Source organism: Periplaneta americana, chromosome 6 (genome assembly GCF_040183065.1).
Source record: "Periplaneta americana isolate PAMFEO1 chromosome 6, P.americana_PAMFEO1_priV1, whole genome shotgun sequence".
In the NCBI taxonomy this organism is placed as follows: Eukaryota; Metazoa; Arthropoda; class Insecta; order Blattodea; family Blattidae; genus Periplaneta; species Periplaneta americana.
In genome coordinates this window covers 26590024-26610765 of record NC_091122.1, presented here as the reverse complement: position 1 = coordinate 26610765, position 20742 = coordinate 26590024, and the positions used below count along the sequence as shown (strand labels likewise).

Below are 20742 nucleotides of genomic sequence, written 5' to 3'. Positions count from 1 at the left end.
CGATACAGTACAGTACGATACGATACAGTACAGTACGATACGATACAATACGATACGATACAGTACAGTACGATACGATACAGTACAGTACAATACGATACAGTACAGTACAATACGATACAGTACAGTACAATACGATACGGTACAGTACAATACGATGCGATACAGTACAATACGATACGATACAGTACAATACGATACGATACAGTACAATACGATACGGTACAGTACAATACGAGACGATACAGTACAATACGATACGATACAGTACAGTACGATACGATGCAGTACAGTACAATACGATACAGTACAATACGATACGATACAGTACAATACGATACGATACAGTACAATACGATACGGTACAGTACAATACGATACAGTACAATACGATACGGTACAGTACAATACGATACAGTACAATACGATACGGTACAGTACAATACGATACAGTACAATACGATACGATACAGTACAATACGATATGACACAGTACAATACGATACGATACAGTACAGTACGATACGATACGATACAGTACAATACGATATGATACAGTACAGTACGATACGACACGATATAGTACAATACCATACGGTACAGTACAGTAGAATACGGTACGATATGGTACAGTACAGTACAGTACAGTATGGAATGGTAGGATAGGTTACAGTACAACACGGTACAATACGATACTGTATGGTACGATATGACACGGTGCGGTAGTTTTTCGTTGACATTGTACGAATGATATGGATGATTGTGATTTATAGGAGAAAGGTGAATTGATACGCGAAACGGCATTTCTTCTTCCGCGACTCCACGGTCCCTATAGGTTTTTTTTTTTTTTTTGGCTCTAGTTTTCCAATTATCGCGACCACAGACCCTGTTTCAGGCACAGATCTAAAAATTGCCAGGAATCAAACTGCTCACTCTTGACATTCTACCGATGTCGTAATATTTTCTCGGTAACTGGTAATCCTATACAATACAACTGTTTTCTGTTCTCTTGCGAGTAACAGAGACCTTGGAACAGACCTTCTGTTCATTATGGTGGTGTCAATTTGATATTGTGAAGAGCTTTGGCGTGTTTTTGATAATGACGGCAGCAACTGTCCAGTGTGTGTCAACAGCGGAGTGTAAAATGCGTAGGCCTACAACTACATATATTCTGAGTCAAACCTTCTAACAGTAACTTGAGACCCACTCTTAATAAAATTATAAACATGCTGTAGTTAACTCAATAATATGAAGCTACACTTTTCTGGAAAAATTTTCCCTGAGGGTCCGTGGAATCGAGATGTGTTTTTAAATGATTTCTTAATTAAGTTTAAATATTTTATAATTTTCTCTGATTTTTCTCAGACCGTTGGAATATGTTCTGCTTATCTCAGACTTTTCAGACACAGAGTTTAACAGGACTGGGATCGTCTGAGGTACTTCTCTTGGTTTTTTAACCTTTGTCTACCTATCTGATATTTCAGCTTTAAAATTATCTAAATTCCAGCCCTCAGGCTCCTCCTTTAAGCCTTTGAGTGCCAATTACAATGTTGTATAATTCTGCTAGAAGCGCCGGTCACGATCTAATTGTATTGTATTGTATTTATTAACATTCCATGGTATTCGTACATTGCTTCACAGTTAGAATATGGAACAAGTCAAAAAGCTTAATACTAGACTACTATAAAGTCTTAATTTATAGTCACAGTCTAGATGAAATATATACAGACGAGATTTACAATACAGTCTACTAGTACAACACAAAGTTTTAGTATCAATTTCATTAAGCATTGTTGAATGTCATGAATTCACGTACAGAATAGAAGGCGTGAGAAATTAGGTACTTCTTTAATTTGGCCCTAAATAATCTTATGTTCTGAGTTTCATTTTTTATATATATAGGGATGCTATTAAATTTTTTTACTGCCATATAACGCACTCCTTTTTGATAGCACGATAGACTTGCCGATGGAGTATGAAAGTCATTTTTTACGCGTATTTATGCTATGAACTGTTGAATTAGTTACTAAGTTTTGACGATTACATACGAGGAAGATTATTAATGAAAAAATTTACTTACAAGCCGTGGGCATTACTTGTAGTTTTTTTAAATAGTCCTACAAGATTCCCTAGATTTGAACGGAGCAGCAATTTTCAGTTGACTATCTATGCGGGAAACAAATGACGATCGCAAAGCATGTTTTATAATACAGTAAACAACTTTCAATTTGAAATGTTGGCAAACAAAGAAACAAATGTTAGCGGAGTGATAAAAACAAATAAATGCTAGGAAAGCGATGAAAAGAAACAAATTCTAGGGAAGTGATAAAATTGTGCGATAAGCAGCCATGATTGATTGAAAGACGTCATTTCGTACCACTTTATTGGTCAAAAGTACAGGCCAGTTACTTTATGGTGACAGCTCTGGCCTGGCGACGCAATGGTTTGGGCGAGTTCACTGTTTGTTGGAAGGGGTGTTCCTTTTAGTCTTCCCCTGGCTGCGCTAGCGGTCACATCTCGGGAGCGTTAGTGTGGGCGTACAATCGCGCTAAGAACTTACTACACCACCACTGTCTTGTATATGGCAATTTAGTGTGTTTGTTACGTACATTTCATTTAGTTACTTAAATAATTGTAGTGCTTCTGTTTTGTATTGTTTAGTGTGTAGTATTTATTGTCTAGATTCACTGCTATGTTCTGTTTGTGAAAATGCTGCCTGTTAGAAGTAAACTGAAAGGCCAGGTATTGCATTCGCAGTCGCGAGAAGTCGTGAGCAACGTGTAGCGCTTTATGAAGATAGCGTCGGAAGAAAAAACCTAACGAATGTTGGAAAACTTGTAGCTGAGTTTACCGCTGTGTCTGAGAGCTGTGTTAGCCAAATAATAAGGGAGACTAAAGACATTGATAATCGGCGCCAAAATCAACTGTGGACAACTTTAATGAAGCTGTCATAAGATAAACCATAGCACGAGTTCTATATTTCACAGAACAGCGGTCCACACTTAAAAAAAATATATTATTGAAATTGAAAGACTATCTACTTTCAGGGAGGTATCTCGACTTTGAGGAAAGTTATTATGAAATTAGGATTTCATTAGAAAAAAAAACACAAAATAATCGCTAAATTCTGATGGAGCATCACTGCATTAGGGCCAAAAGTTTGCAGTATTTGAGGAAAATAAAGAAGTACAGGGAAGAAGGCCGCTCCATCTTTTACATGGATGATGATGATGATGATGATGATGATGATGATGATGATGGGAAAGGTAACAGTGAAGCACTGATGAACATTACCGGTATTTCCGCATGAGTATATTTCATTGTTAATTTGTGATTAACTGTTAAATATAGTGATTCGATTGCTGCTCATTGTATTTCCACATTAGTGTTTATTAGTGACTATTGTTCCGGAGTATGAAGTGAACACAGTCACAGGAGCTCAAAATTATGCAGACGCTGCAATGTGAAACTTCATTTCTAATATGACTGTATTTCCCTCCCTCCATTCATAAGACGCTCCCTCCGTCACGGGTACGTCTCTCTCCCACAGTCGAACCTTCTCCTCTCTCGCGTCGACGAGCTGTCACCATAAAGTAACTGAGCTGTAGTATGATATAGTAAAAGTGTAATAGTCTGAGAAAAGTATTCATTAAGATTAATAATGACATTAGAATTTTTGTTGTAGTGTATCCAAGGAATAAGCTGTCGAAATCTACACAGTTATATTATCTCCATTCTATACCAATAACATATCATTTTATACGTACATGGTGATTCACGAGGATTTACCGTCACTTACGGAGCTTATTTCTGAAGACATTCTGAGCAAAAAATGTCATATAAACATTTGTCCCAATCTCAATATTTTCAAAGTTACATTAATTTGAAGTTGTTAGTAAAGTATCTTTTTTTTTTATTCAGTTTTAGGAATATAAAAATATTACAAATAGAGAATGAACTATTCAGAAGTGTCATTGCTTTAATTGACTAGTGTTCTGAAGCTAAAAATGTGTTAATTGCTTTGTACAGATTTTGTTTTTTAATTTTTAACTAAAAATGACACCTTTCTTACGTACTTATCACAAAAATTGTTACAAATCATACGACTTTAGGAACTTGATTCTTTACAGTTTAATTATGCATCCTAATGTACAGTCTTAAAGAATTTACAACAGTGGCGTGATTTGTAACAATTGTTGTAAAAAATGAGTAAAAAAATATAATTTTGTAGTTAAAAATCGAAAAAAAAAAATGCACGAAGCAACTATGGAATTCACAACACATTTTTAGCTTCAGAATATTAGCTAATTAAAGAAATGATATTCCTGAATAGTTCATTCTTTATCAGTAATATTCTTTTGCCCTTAAAACTGAAGAATAATGGTATTTTACAAACAACTTCAAATTAGTGTAATTCTGAAAATATTGAGATTAGGACCAATGTTTATATGACATTTTTGCTCAGAATGTTTTCGAAAATAAGCTCCGTAAGGGACGGTAAATCTTCGTGAATCACCCTGTATATACTCTATTACGCACAGTAGGACTATACGACATATTAATTACTTCTACGGGGATACTTCTTCAGTGGGTCAAGGTATTCAAGATCTCTATAGACAAGTCTGATAAGTAGCATATAAGAAGTTCTTCTGTGAGGCCCCAATGTTTGTATTTTACATACTTATACCAGGAGTGCTCAGTTGAGGACACAGGAAACTTTACCTCTTTCGTCTGTCAAAAGCTTGTGCAGGTAAGTGTCCCAAACGGCCTTCCTCATGCTTTGTAATTATGTGCATTACAAACTTACACAACGCCAAACTTAAAGAACCGACCATCGTTAGGCTACTTAAGAGACGACCTAAGAATTGCATTGATTGCAGAGTTCAGCAATTGAAGGGTTCAGAGCCATAGTGGGCCAAGCGCCATAAATAAAAAGCGAAGAAAACAAGGGTTAAAATTAAGTGAAATGAAACATATAGCAAGTAATATAAAGTATGCATATTAAAACTATATGACACATCGATCTTCATTAAACTATGGTATTCACTTAACTTTAAGCCTTGTTTTCTCAGTTTTTAATAAATGGCGCTTGGCCCACTATGGCCCTGAACCCTTCAATTTTGTGGCTTCCAAATTACTTTAGCAAGATTTATAGCCCTCGTTTGTGATAGTACTGGAGCCACTGTGGGTTCAGGGTTCAGAGCCATAGTGGGCCAAGCGCCACAAATTAAAAACGAAGAAAGCAAGGGTTAAAATTAAGTGCTTACCATAAATCATTGAAACATATAGCAAGTAATATAAAGTATGCATATTAAAACTATATGACATAATCAATCTTCATTAAACTATGGTATTCACTTAACTTTAAATCTTGCTTTCTCAGTTTTTAATAAATGGCGCTTGGCCCACTATGGTTCTGAAGCCTTCAATTTTGTGGCTTCCAAATGACTTCAGCAAGATTTACAGTCTTGGTCTGTGACAGTACTGGATATCATATGAAGGGTTCAGAACCATAGTGGGCCAAGCGCCATATATTAAAAACGAAGAAAACAAGGATTAAAATTAAGTGCTTGCCATAATTCAATGAGACATATAGCAAGTAATATAAAGTATGATATGTCAATCTTCATTAAACTATGGTTTTCACTTAACTTTAAACCTTTTTTGGTCCGTTTTTAATAAATGGCGCTTGGCCCACTATGGTTCTGAACCCTTCATATATCTACAGTCAACGGATGAACATGCATGTGCTAAATTGGGTACGAACCCAGGATCACGAATTCTCCGCAGTTGAATCTATCGCTTTAGAAAGTTTGTGCGTCAAGGTCAACGGAATTCAGAATCGGGAAAAGAATTGCATTTATTCTTATCACGTAATTAGACACGGTCAAGGATTCCAACGAAAACAGCGATCTGCTTTGAAAGTGAATGTACGACAATTACACCACAATCCTTGTGCTGCGTCATGTATTGTTCAGAAAGAAACGGGGACTGAATTATTTCCTTCCTTTCTCGGAATTCCGAGGAAAATATCTCAATATTAGTTCGTTGAATTATTCTACAAACAAATTATAAAAGACAGCAGCTGCCCAAGATGAGACTTCATTTTAATTATATACCACATGCAAGAAAGAAAACCAGCCGAAAGACTGTTCGAAAATCTACAGGGTGCTCATAAAAATCCATTCCATAGGACTTTGCATCGGTACACGTGATCATATGCCTATTCCACTATTAAACTTCGCAACATTTCACTTTTCACTTGCCAACTTCTGTTCCTTCATGAATTAGAGAAAACTTTGCACTTTTCATTCCGTTCTGCAAAGTCTCTGCATATCAGTAGCCACTGCAACTCCATGTTTTTGATCTCCCATTTCCTAATCAATCCATGGTCCAGTTCAAAAGGGACACAACTCAAAATTTAAAGTTTTGAGAAACCTGAATTTTAAAGCTCCATGTTGGTGTGAAACATTAAATTAACACACACTAATTTGAAACATCATTAACAGAATTTCGAGTTATTTCAACGATGCTTTATTTATTTTTTTTTTTTACAGCAACATAAAGCTTTAAAATGCATGTTTCTCAAAACTTTAAATTTTGAGTCGTTTCCTTTTTGAACTGGGCAATTGATATCAGTATTTACATGAAATGCATAAAGTACTTCTTGTTTTAGGCCCTAAAATAGGCTCAGTTCTTCCAAGAACATAATCTGCTTGAGTTGGAGTTATTTCGAAAACATTCACAGAATTGAGATTATGAAAATTTTGGAATATGCATGATAAAAACTTTCTTGTGTTAAATTTTAACGTACCTTGTTAACATGTTTCGACCTATTTTCGGTCATCTTCGGAACTGGTCGTTGTTGGTCTTGACGCCTCTTGTTTCCTGTGTGGGTGCGTTCGTAGTGTAAAGTCAAAGAGTGTATGTGTTTTGATATTGAGTTGTGTATTGAGAATATCGTTGTGGTGTGTTTTCGTGTGTCTGTATATTTCATATTGTTCCATAACAAAATTACAAAACACCTCCACATATGCAGAACACATCACAAATGCCAACCACACCTACAGAGACATCAACACAGACATGGAAATACTGCACATCCAACCAAAAAGTCAGAAACTCAACACACTAGAACAATATGAAATATACACACACACGAAAACACACCCCAACGATATTCTCAACACACAACTCAATTTTAAAACACATACCCTTTGACTCTACACTACGAACGCACCCAACAGGAAACAAGAGGCGCCAAGACCAACAACGACCAGTTCCGAAGATGACTGAAAATAGGTCGAAACATGTTAACAAGATACGTTAAAATTTAACACAAAGTTCTTATCATACATATTCCGAAGTGATACAGTGTTAAAAGTTGTGTAATCAAGATGTATATACGAAACTTTATTCCATTTCGATATACTCTTTTGGGTTCTTTGTCACTTGAACCATTTAATGGTAAATTTGATCTTCTTATTGTATTTTTTCTCTAAATTATTTTGAATCCAAAGCAAAAATATACTGAATGTAATAAATTTAATCATAATGGCAAAGAGACTTGGTTTTTTGCAAAAATCCCATTCACTTTTCAGGATATGACTTTGCATTTTTTAAACTTTTAGTAATGGTGGAACGGAAGTAATAATATATTTGAAAAGTTTCCTCTACTTTTCTTTTTCACTTTCCGAACCAATTTTGAGAAGTGATACTGGAACAGAAACTGCGATGAAAGTGAAAAATTGAATTGCGTAATAGTCTCCAGGTATATTTCAGCTAAATGCAGATCGATGGGGATTAAAAGAGAAAAATAAATATTACGACGCATATTACTGTTTGATAACATTCAGACCAAAGAGATTACGAGATAATGATAACACTGCTTAATCAATAAAAATATTGCTTTCTCGCTTTGACGACAAACTAGGGAAAGAGTACAATACAAGACTTTACATGCCACTTCATACTAAATAAAAAAATCATAACACTGAAATACTTAATCGTAATATCGTTGCTAGCGAGTACAATAGACCTATACAGAGTGTAAGAAGTACAGGACATCATTTTATTTTTACTTCAATTTTTATTGTACCTGAGTTTTTGAATGTACTTCACTCCCACCCCCTGTACTAGTAAACTTACAATCGTTCTCCACACAGAGCCAAGGCTGCGTATGCAGTACTGAGTTAGTGAGTATAGTGCGTTCCAGAAATATGTTCACGTTTTCTAGTGACGAAAGAGCTTTCAATATTGAATCATATTTTCGCACAGGTACTATCCGTTTGCCTACGTCGCATCCTGGTTTCCCCCCCACCTGCTTCTGTTCGTCCCTCTTTAAAGTCTAGTGGCTGGGCTGTCTTAGCTCTTTTCTTAAAACATTAATTTCTGTTAGGAATTGGACGTCTACGTAATATTATACAACTGTTCAAAATAACTTAAGTAAAAGGGCCTCGTTAAGTACTTAACTGTCACGTGATCTTCCTCCCCCCCTTTATACGATCCTGCGACAAAACCACTTGAACGGACAATAAATAGCATTTCTGAGTAATTTTATCTTTTCGGATCGGGCAGAAGTGAAGATTGAATTTACAGTACGTAAGGTACTCTTTTATAGAGTAGGTACAAAATTATTTCAACATGAGTTACTAGTACGAAGGACGAAACTGGTAATTGGAATTAGGTACAATAGTCTATAGTGAGATAATATGCACACTAGAACTGAAGCCTGTATCGAAATGAACGGCCACCATTTTCAAAAATGTGTTTAGATATCCATATTATGATTATTTTTCAATTTAACTTCATTCTCTATATTGTACGCTAAAGTGCTGTAGACAGTATAATATACACTGCATAATGAATACGTCCGAATGGATACCTCAATTCGTGAGTAAAAACACTAAGTGTTAATACTGTACTGTATTTTGATTAAACAAAAACCTAATGAAAATTATCCAACTCAAAATCGCGATATTTCCTGGTTTACGTAAATGGATGAACTACTTTTCCTCCCTCCTATACCTAGTAAAGTGATTTGTATTTTACGCCAGTATCATCGAGTTCGAGGCTTGGAAGGGGGAGCAAGCGGTGTTTCCGGTTCTAGAACTTTAATCCAAAGGTATAGCCAGGTTAATATTAAAAATGTTAGTAAAAATAAAATGATGTCCCTGTATAAGGGCCATTATTTTAACTGATTATTAGTCATATCATAAGGAAGGAAAAAAGTCCTAAATTTTTTTCTAATTGCAATATTTAACTGGTTATTAAAGTTTACAATATTAGACGTTTGGCAACGTTGCTGGATTGGGGGGAGGGGGTTTACAAGTACAAAATACAGCTCAAGCGTGTACAGACATACCGGTACAGAACAGATGCTCTGTTCTAATGCAGGGGCGGATCAGGATAATTGTTGTTTACATATGTAAAACAAGCAGCAAATACAAGCTTTAAATTTCGTTAATAAAACATTATGTTAAATTTACATTTTATTTAACAATATTGCTCCATTTTTATTGTACAGGGACATTATTTTATTTTTACTAACATTTTTAATATTAACGTGCCTATACCTCTTCATCAACGCCGTTTGCTACCCCCTTCCACGACTGGAGTTCGATGATACTGGCGTAATATACAAACAAATCACTTTACTAGGTACAGGAGGGAAGAAAAGTATTTCATCCATTTACGTAAACTAGGAAATATCGCGATTTTGAGTTGGATAATTTTCATCAGGTTTTTGTTTAATTCAAAATACAGTACAGTATTAACAATGAGTGTTTTTACTCACGAACTGAGCTGTCCATGTGGACGTATTCATTATGCAGTGTACATTATACTGTCTACAGCACATTAACGTACAATATAGAGAATGAAGTTAAATTAAAAAATAATCATAATATGGATATTTAAACACATGTTTTAAAATGGTGGCCGTCCATTTCGATACAGGCTTCAGTTTTAATGTGCATATTATCGCACTATAGACTATTGTACGTAATTCCAATTACCAGGTTCGTACTTCGTATCAGTAACTCATGTTGAAATAATTCTGTACCTACTCTATAAAAGAGTACCTTACGTACTGTAAATTCAATCTTCACTTCTGCCCGATCCGAAAAGATAAAATTGCCCAAACATGCTATCTACTGTCCGTCCAAGTGGTTACGTCGCAGCGTCGTAGAAAGGGAGGAAATCACGTGACAATGAATTACTTAACGAGGCCCTTTTATTTGAGTTATTTTAAACAGTTGTATAATATTACGTAGACGTCCAATTCCTAACAGAAATCAATGTTCTCAGAAAAGAGCTAAGACAGCCCAGCCACTAGCTGGCGAATAAAAGCTGGTGGGGAAAACCGGGATACGACGTAGGCAAATGGACTACAGTACCTGTGCGAAAATGATTCAATATTGAAAGCTCTTTCGTCACTGGAAAACGCGAACATATTTTTGGAACGTATTTTACTATGACCGTAAGGCTAGTATGACTGTATATACGGTCTTGGATCTGTGTGGAGGACGGTTGAACTTCATTAGTAGAAGGGGTGGAAGTGAAGTACATTAAAAAAACTCAGGTACAATAAAAATTGAAGTAAAAATAAAATGATGTCCCTGTACGTCTAAAAAAATAAACAATAATGGTCTACTGCACAAAATCACACGAACTTTTTTTCTAATCCAAAATTTTAATCTCTCCCGCTTCCGTAAAGCAGTATCAATTTTAAAGAAATTTATAGTTGTACGATTTTCCAAACGGGATAAGAGACTCCTAGTTTCTAATAATCGTTGAGAAACTGCTACAAAAGTTCGCCGATTAGATAACCTTCTTTGAGGAAAATGTTGACGGTACATCCTTCTTGTCTCACTTGAATTACGACGACTTTCCCCATAAATTAATAACATATGATATTCCTAAACTGTGAATGACGTTGTAAGTTTTTTATCGAATACCCTGTACTGAACTGCCATCCGCTCGACAGGAGACCTATGGACAGGGAGCTTGAACTCAGTTGACTTGTATATACGTACGTCTGTGCAGAGTAGTCAGCTGCATGAATCCTGCTGAACACGTTGCCACGTCTCTCATGCCAGAATATTAACAAATTTACGCAAGCTTTCATGAAAACGTAATAGAAGACACAAATATTATTTAAACTAATATTAAGTCTTTGTTAAATATACCTACTGATGTAATTGTTTTCGTAATTTTACTAACGATATTTAAGCAGTATAAAGGGAATAAAATAAGGAAAGAAATAGTTTTTTCTGTAAAAACTATAAAGTTTTGACCCTATGTTGTACGAACATTTTTTGATCCTGTAGACAGTCCTCGAAGACTGTGAAAAGGACGACACTTTTACCCCTTACACCCTGTATACACATTTTATAGGCTACAATTATAGGTTAAGTTACCTGTGGGAGCAGGACCAATGTTAGCTGTGCCTTATTTCGACCGTTACAATCTGTGCTACACGAAAGCATTTTTTATAGCTCGACAAACGCTTTCTCGCTGTAGTGTGTAATGGAACTAAAGCTGCATCTACACAGTTCAATATTCCAATCGCGTATGCGTGCAATCTGGAAAGAATATTGAAAGAATCAAGTTTAAAAGGTACCGGTACGTTCAATTAAGATGCATGAAGATTTTGTGTCTACATGGTGCGCCGTTTTGAACGTCGTCTTCACTGCGTAAATATATTAATTAATATTAGGCCTAAATATCAATCTTGCATTCATTGCTTTAAAGTTGAAAGAAAAGTTTAACCGTGTAGTTGCATCTTAATGTATTCATGATAATCAATTTACGGGGAAACAGTTGGCGACAACGACTAAACAAAAGAACGACCATGCGATAAATTGATAGCGATAAATCTAGCTGCAGAAATTATCGCGATGTTTGACTGTGATTGGTTGGAATTCAAAATTTCATTACACTTCATTGGTGGAAAATGGAATGACGTCATACAAACGAAATAGTCACGGTAAAATCCATTTACTTCATTAAAAACTACGTAATGACAGCATACTGTTATGCTAGTAGAAGGTGGAATGTAAAGTATTGGGAGAAAGCCTGCTTTGAAACGGCTTTATCGCCATGCGCACACGTATAGATTTCAATTTCGTTTGTTGTTCTTTCTGTCATACAGGCGGTAGTGTCATGATTCTTACGACTAGAATTACTTCATGTTTCCGCGTCAGTGCTGTGTACACAAGTCGATCTTCTGTGGGATTTATCTTTGGTTCCATGATAAGACGACTCTGATAGTCTTCAGTCTATATAATATGTGGGTAAGAATGATTGCCGAGTTGCATTTACTGTCCATAGTCAGTGAACATTCTTTCGTTACGTTACAATGTAATGTAGCATTAGTTGCGATATTATTATTATTATTATTATTACTGTTACTGTTATTATTATTATTATTATTATTATTATTATTATTACTGTTACTGTTATTATTACTATTATTATTATTACTATAATTATTACTGTTATTATTATTATTATTATTATTATTACTATAATTATTACTGTTATTATTATTATTATTACTATTATTATTATTACTATGGAATGAAAATTAATCAATCCAAAACTTCTGTTATCTCCTTTTCACGGAAAACTATCTCCCTAAAATTTAACTATTCTCTCAGTAATGTCGTAATTACTAGGACAGATTGTATTAGAGATCTTGGTGTCCTACTTGATTCAAAATTATATTTCCATGATCATGTGCAATATATTTATACCCATTCGTTAAGAATGCTTGGTCTAATTAGGTCTATAACTTATTCTTTTTCTACTCCTATGTGTTTATTAATTTTATACTATACGTTGGTTAGATCCAAGCTTGAATATGCATCTGTTGTATGGAACTCCATTACTTCCACTGACTCGGCTAAATTGGAGAATATTCAAAGAAAATTTATTTCCTTGTGTTCTTATAGATTTTTACCAAATTCCGATTATAACTATGAGATTAAATGCAATTATTTCAATTGCGGTTGTCTGTTCACCAGACGTCAGGATCTTGATTATTTATTTTTTTGCAAAGTCATTAAGGGTGATATTGATTGTGAATCTTTCATAAGCAATATCAGTCTTCGTATTCCTGCTAATGGTTTAAGATTTCATAAATTGTTTTATAATAAGAATTCTAAATCTCTCTCTCCGGTCTGCAGATGCATTAAATATGCTAATTTGCATGGATTCAACTTGGATCCATTTAATGTGTAGTATATCTTTGAGTTTTTAACTCACTGATCTTATTTTAATAATTATTTGTCCATTTTATTTCTTGCATTTGGTCAATTGATTAATGTAGACTATTCCATTATTTCAATTATCTCATTGTACTAATTTTGTAATTTTATAATTATTATTTGATCATTGATTATTTAGACCATTATATTGTTTGTATTTCATCTCATTGCCATTTTCTATCATTCATTCTCATCATCATTTGTTGTTTTGTTCTGTTTTGTATCGTGCAAAACTGTAATTGGCCTTGTGCTGTTGTTTTTGCACGTTAATATTCTAAATAAATAAATAAATAAATAAATAAATAAATAAATAATTATTACTGTTATTATTATTATTACTATTATTACTATAATTATTACTGTTATTATTATTATTATTAGTATTATTATTACTATCATTATTATTGTTATTATTATTATTACTATCATTATTACTGTTATTATTATTATTATTATTACTATAATTATTACTGTTATTATTATTATTATTATTATTACTATCATTATTATTATTATTATTACTATCATTATTACTGTTATTATTATTACTGTTATTGTTACTATTATTATTATTATTATTACTGTTATTATTATTACTACTACTATTATTATTATTATTATTATTACTGTTATTATTATTACTGTTATTATTACTGTTATTATTATTACTACTATTATTATTACTATTATTATTATTATTATTATTACTGTTATTATTACCATTATTATTTATTATTATTATTACTGTTATTATTACTACTATTATTATTATTATTACTATAATTATTACTGTTATTATTATTATTACTATCATTATTATTGTTATTATTATTACTATTATTATTATTATTACTGTTATCATTACTATTATTACTGTTATTATTATCATTATTATTATTTATTATTATTATTATTATTATTACTGTTATTATTACTACTATTATTATTATTACTATAATTATTAGTGTTCTTATCATTACTGTTATTATTATTATTATTACTATCATTATTACTGTTATTATTATTATTACTGTTATTGTTACTATTATTATTATTATTATTATTATTATTACTATTATTATTATTATTACTACTACTACTAAATAAATAAATAAAATTATTATTATTATTACTGTTATTATTATTATTATTACTACTACTACTACTAAATAAATAAATAAAATTATTATTATTATTACTGTTATTATTATTATTACTACTACTACTAAATAAATAAATAAAATTATTATTATTATTACTGTTATTATTATTATTACTACTACTACTAAATAAATAAATAAAATTATTATTATTATTACTGTTATTATTATTATTATTACTACTACTACTACTAAATAAATAAATAAAATTATTATTATTATTACTGTTATTATTATTATTACTACTACTACTAAATAAATAAATAAAATTATTATTATTATTACTGTTATTATTATTACTACTACTAAATAAATAAATAAAATTATTATTATTATTACTGTTATTATTATTACTACTAGTATTATTATTATTATTATTATTATTACTGTTATTATTATTACTGTTATTATTATTACTATTATTATTACTGTTATTATTACTACTATCATTATTACTGTTATTATTATTATTATTATTATTACTGTTATAATTATTACTATTATTATTATTATTATTATTATTATTATTACTGTTATTGTTACTATTATTATTATTACTGTTATTATTATTACTGTTATTATTATTACTACTACTATTATTATTATTATTATTATTATTATTATATTTGTCGGAAATCACCTAGCACTAGTAATTATAACATTATGTAAAATTGTGTAAAGTTAAAATTGAATAAAGTAAGACTTATACAAAGTGAACCGTAAATAATGTCATTAATTTGAAAGGATTATTCTTAGACATACTGTATTTCAAAGAAACAATTTTGATACAATTTTGCTCGTGTTTCCTTCCTTTTCGAGAAAAAAAAATTATGTGAAACATTTCATACCGTGTTTTGGGAAAGCCATTGATTTAATTCCCAATATATGATCAGTCAATTTAAGAGAGCAGTGTATTATGATAATAAATGACTGAAAGAATTTTATTTTGTCCTTTAAATGTGCAGAAAATTGATCTTAACAAATGTCCTTTGCCGAATGAAAAGTTACATTCGTTCAGATCAAATTTCTGCGCATTTAAAGGACAAAACCAAAATTGTTTGAAGCATTTGTTATAATAATACATTGCTCTCTTAAATTGACTGAGCATATTGGGGAATTCAACCAATGGCTTTACCAAAACACGCTATGAAATGTTTAATATAAAACAATTTTTATCTCGAAAAAGAAGCAAAAACGAGCAAAACTGTATTTAAATTTTTTTGTTTGAAATATCTCAAAGAATAATCCCCTGAAATTAATGACATTACTTATGGTTCACCCTGTATTATTCACAAGTTTTTCTCAGTAGTTGTAAGTACTAATATTCAGTCTATTTTTGTACACTTAAACTTCTTTCTTAATCTTCCTACATACGTCTTAATACGTTTCTGCTGCGTAGGAATATTTGTGAGAGAATTTCTACACTTTGAAAATATTTAATTAAAATTTATATATAGATGGATAGGGGTAAGGCGAGGATGAGGGGGAGAGTAAACCACCCCTCTATTACAGGCATGTTCAGCGCGGGCACTTCTAGCCTCTAAACGAGGTACAACAGAGCGCAGAATATTTTTTAAGCGTGTGCCTGCATGAGATTCTAGTCACTGTTGCACCTCTTTTAAAGGCTTGAAATTCCCGCGCTGAACAGCTAAAAGAAATTTAAACGAAAAAATTAATTAATATTAAATAAATAGATAGACCAAATATGGTAAACGCTGAAAACAGTGTTACAAATGCTGGATCGTAAACAACTTCTTATTGTCTAATCACCAAATACAGATCTGATACGCTAAGCCATCAAAAGATAAAGTTAGTAAACACGCACTGAAATCATTGCAAACCAACCATCAAATGCTATATTAATCTTGAAAGATTACTCAAGAAATTTATTTATAACTGACATACAGCCTACTTAACAACGCTTATTTCAAGCAATCCATAATGAATGATCGCCGATGTTCACTTATGTCTTCGGAATTTATTTTGAGTAGTCAACGATTAAATGGCACACACATTCCCTCAATTTTTAGGTTTCATTTTACAAAACTGTCAGCTTCAGACGTTCTTCCAAGTCGATGGGATGATAGAAATGCACAAAAATGAATGAATCAACGATGAATCGATTAATAAATCAACAAATGAATCTATCGTTAAACGAATGACTCAATAAATCAATCGATCTACGAATTAATAAATCAATCGATCAACAAATGAATCGATTAATAATTCAACACATGAATCAATCGATTAACGAATGAATCGATTAATAAATCGATCAACGAATTAATGAATAAATTGATCAACGAATGAATCGATTAATAAATCAACGAATGAATCAATCTATTAACGAATTAATAAATCAATCGATCAACGAATGAATCGATTAATAAATCAACGAATGAATCAATCGATTAACGAAAGACTCAATGAATCAATCGCTCAACGAATTAATAAATCAATCGATCAACGAATGAATCGAATAATAAATCAACGAATGAATCGATTAACGAATTAATAAATCAATCGAACAACGAATGAATCGATTAATAAATCAACGAATGAGTCTATTAATATATCGAACAACGAATTAATAAATCAATTGATCAACGAATGAATCGATTAATAAATCAACGAATGAATCAATCGATTAACGAATGAATCGATTAATAAATCGATCAACGAATTAATAAATTAATTGATCAACGAATGAATCGATTAATAAATCAACAAATGAAGCAGTCGATTAACGAATTAATAAATCAATCGAACAACGAATGAATCGATTAATAAATCAAAGAATGAATCAATCGATTAACGAATGACTCAATGAATCAATCGCTCAACTAATTAATAAATCAATCGATCAACGAATGAATCGATTAATAAATCAACGAATGAATCAATCAGTTAACGAATTAATAAATCAATCGATCAACGAATGAATCGATTAATAAATCAACGAGTGAATCAATCGATTAACGAATGACTCAATGAATCAATCGATCAACGAATTAGTAAATCAATTGATCAACGAATGAATGAATCAATCGATTAACGAATTAATGTATCAATCGATCAACGAATGAATTAATCGACCAACCATTCAATGAAATAAATGAATGAACGAACGAATAAATGGAAATAAATAAATAAATTAAATAAATAAGTAAATAAATAACAGTACCTAAAACATTAACTGGACACAAATCGTCATAATCATGATCATAAAAAAATGTTTTTGGCATTTACAAGTAAACATTCTCATGGGGGCAAATAAAAATGCTAATATTTTTTCCACCATGTTAGTAATATCAAAACTGGTGCTTATACAAATTTTGGCCACTCGAGAGTAATTACGAAGGCCGACCATAAAGTAAGTTTCCCTGGAACCATTTACAGAAGGAAAACACAATTTCATGACAAGATTTATTAGAATAGATACACCAATTCTTGAGCTATTTTTCAACATATTCCCCACCTGAATTGAGACTTTTGTACCCCTGTGTCATAGAGTCTGCCACCTGGAATCGGAACCAGTGTGTGACACCCGTCTGGACCTTTCTGTTGATTCTATGGTATGCCAAATGTCTCAATTGCGATGGGAAATATATGAAAAATTGCTCAACTTATTGTTGTATCTATTCCAATAAATGTTTCCAATGAAACTGTAAACGGTCCCAGGAAAACTTATTTTTTGCTCAGAATGTCTTCGGAAATAAGCTCCGTAAGTGATGGTAAATCCTCGTGAATCACCCTGTATAAATTATATTAAGACCGGAGAATGCTGGGTTTGCAGTGAAAGACTTGCCCTTGGGCAAACACTATGAATGATTATTATATATTATATTATATTTTATATTATATTACACGTATATAATATTACATTTACATTATATTTTATGCCAATGTCAGTGTGTGTGTGTTTTGTGTTACTCATTAAATAATTGTATTGTAAGTAAATAATATGTACAATGTAATTCGAAATATTTGAAAATTATTATGCATTAATGCATGTTCTGTTGTTTAGTCAACAGTCCGAAGACAAGTTCGAACCTCACAAGTGATACCAACACGGTACCGCTCATGAGGGAGCTAAGCCCGAAGATAATGGGGTAGGGCGGCCACTTCCTTTCACCGTCCATTGCATACATCACTGGCTAATTACATATTACGCTAATCAGACTTCAGATGTATACAAACAATTTTATTGTTCTTCCTCTGACGCATATTGTCAAGTGAGATGTACCGTCTGATAAGATATTATCAGCCAGAACCTCAATCATAGGTGGTATTTTTTGTGTTATTTATTACATGCAGGACTTTCATTTCACAACTTCCCGGTCTAAATAACTAATTATTTAAATTGAATTCAATTTAAACAAAAAACACGTCAATTTAGACATTGAGGGGGAAGTCTGAAACCAAGTCTTAATTGCATCCTAGGTTTAACCCCCCATCCCCAGCCTCCCCCCAATTTGAAATTTCAAATGGCACCCCTATATTTTTTATACTTAAATATGAAAGAGCATTCAATTGTTTATACACCTCATTCATTTGTTTTCGAATCTTTTGTTTTCTATCGTCGCCTGGCAACCTGGATTGTTATTGTCGATAAGAGCTGAAGAGAATAAAGCTACAAACATTTATTGAGCATTTCATGTAATAGTTGTGTTTGTGTATTAAATTATTTTAAAATTATGTATACCCTTCAAGAGACAACAGAAATCATCCTTATTGATTAAACCTAGGAAATTACAAAGTAGGACTTGTTTTACACAGCATGTACGGTCAGATTTAAGAAAATTCTGATAATATAGTACATCTATATGTGTAATATTGCTCAATAAATCCATCTATCTAGCCTATCTAAAAAAAATTAGGAAATTACACAAAATAAACTGTTTTCACCCTACAATTAACTTTTTTTTTTTTCGTTGTTGGTAACTCTATAGCTTCTATGAGATGCTTTATGGTTGTGCTAACAGATGAAGTTACTTGTCAACAATGTGACGCTGAAACGTGTGTTCAGGTTACTGCCCAGCGACAGTCCTGATGTATTTTTATATTTGTGATGATTGGTTAATTAATATTAACCCGGCACACTCACAATCATACAAATTTCCAGACTCTAGACACCCAGGGAATCCTTCTTCTTCAAGAAAAATTCACCGAGAGCCGAGCCCGGGAATCGGACCCGGGACCTCCTGATCTAGAAGCCAGCATGCTTACCAACAGACCACGGAGGCAGTCTAAAATTAACTGATAACAAAAATATAAAAATATATTGTAGGTTGCCAGACGACGATACAGTAGAAAACAAAAGATGCGAAAACAAATGAATGAGGTGTATAAACAATCTCTTTCATATAAGTATAAAACTATAGGGGTGCCATTTGAAATTTCAAAGTGGGGGTGGCTAGGGTGGGGGTGAAATCTAAAATGCAATTAAGTCTGGTTTCAAACTTCCCCTCAATATATAAATTGACGTGTTTTTTGTTTAAACTGAATTCAGTTTAAATAATTAGTTATTTAGACCGGTAAGTTTTGAAATGAAAGCCCTGTATATCTCTATTTATTTGTATGGTAAATAAATATATATACATCGAAACATAATAGTACATTATGCAACGAGCCCATAATGATAGCAATTAAGACGCCAGTATGTTTGTTTATGAAACGAGCGCAAGCGAGTTTCATAATTTTCATACGAGCGTCTTAATTACCATTATAGTCAAGTTTCATACGACTTTTTATGCTCGACCATATTTCTAACTTGAAATTATTCAGAAGTATTCATGTTATTCGCATCTGACTGAAGATCGGAAGTGACCTTGTGCATAGCTCATGAATTGTGAGATGTGCGCAGACGCGAAAGTATTGATTTTTTCAGAGGAACAATAATGTCATTGACCTTGATATAATTTAGAGAATAACATGAACTAATTTTGATATAACCTGGAAATTGATTTAGAATTGAAAAACGAGATGACAAATTGAATTTATTTGAATATTATTTACAATTAACGCTAATTATTATAGTATCAGAACATAACCTTCTGCGACAGTATTGGATTTCCAGCCTCCGTGACGTTTCCCTCGTTGTCTTTCGATTGCATATCCGAGAATAATCGAAAACTGAACTTTAATGAATAGGTGTACTTTAACGACATGCTTTAAAGGACTGCTACCAGGTGAATAATTACTACATTTCGGCATGGTCGAGCATAAAAAATAATTGATACCTAATCTTATCAGGTTCTAATTGAGTTTCGATCACAAATAAAACTAATAAGTTAAAACGTGTAGTAGAA

The 20742-nt window shown here is 32.3% G+C and overlaps 1 protein-coding gene across 2 annotated transcripts in view; it reads right to left on the bottom strand.

Annotated features, from left to right (window-relative positions):
• Positions 1-20742, bottom strand: part of LOC138701157 (facilitated trehalose transporter Tret1-like) — an 81859-nt gene that overhangs the window by 45008 nt on the left and 16109 nt on the right. The window lies entirely within an intron of this gene.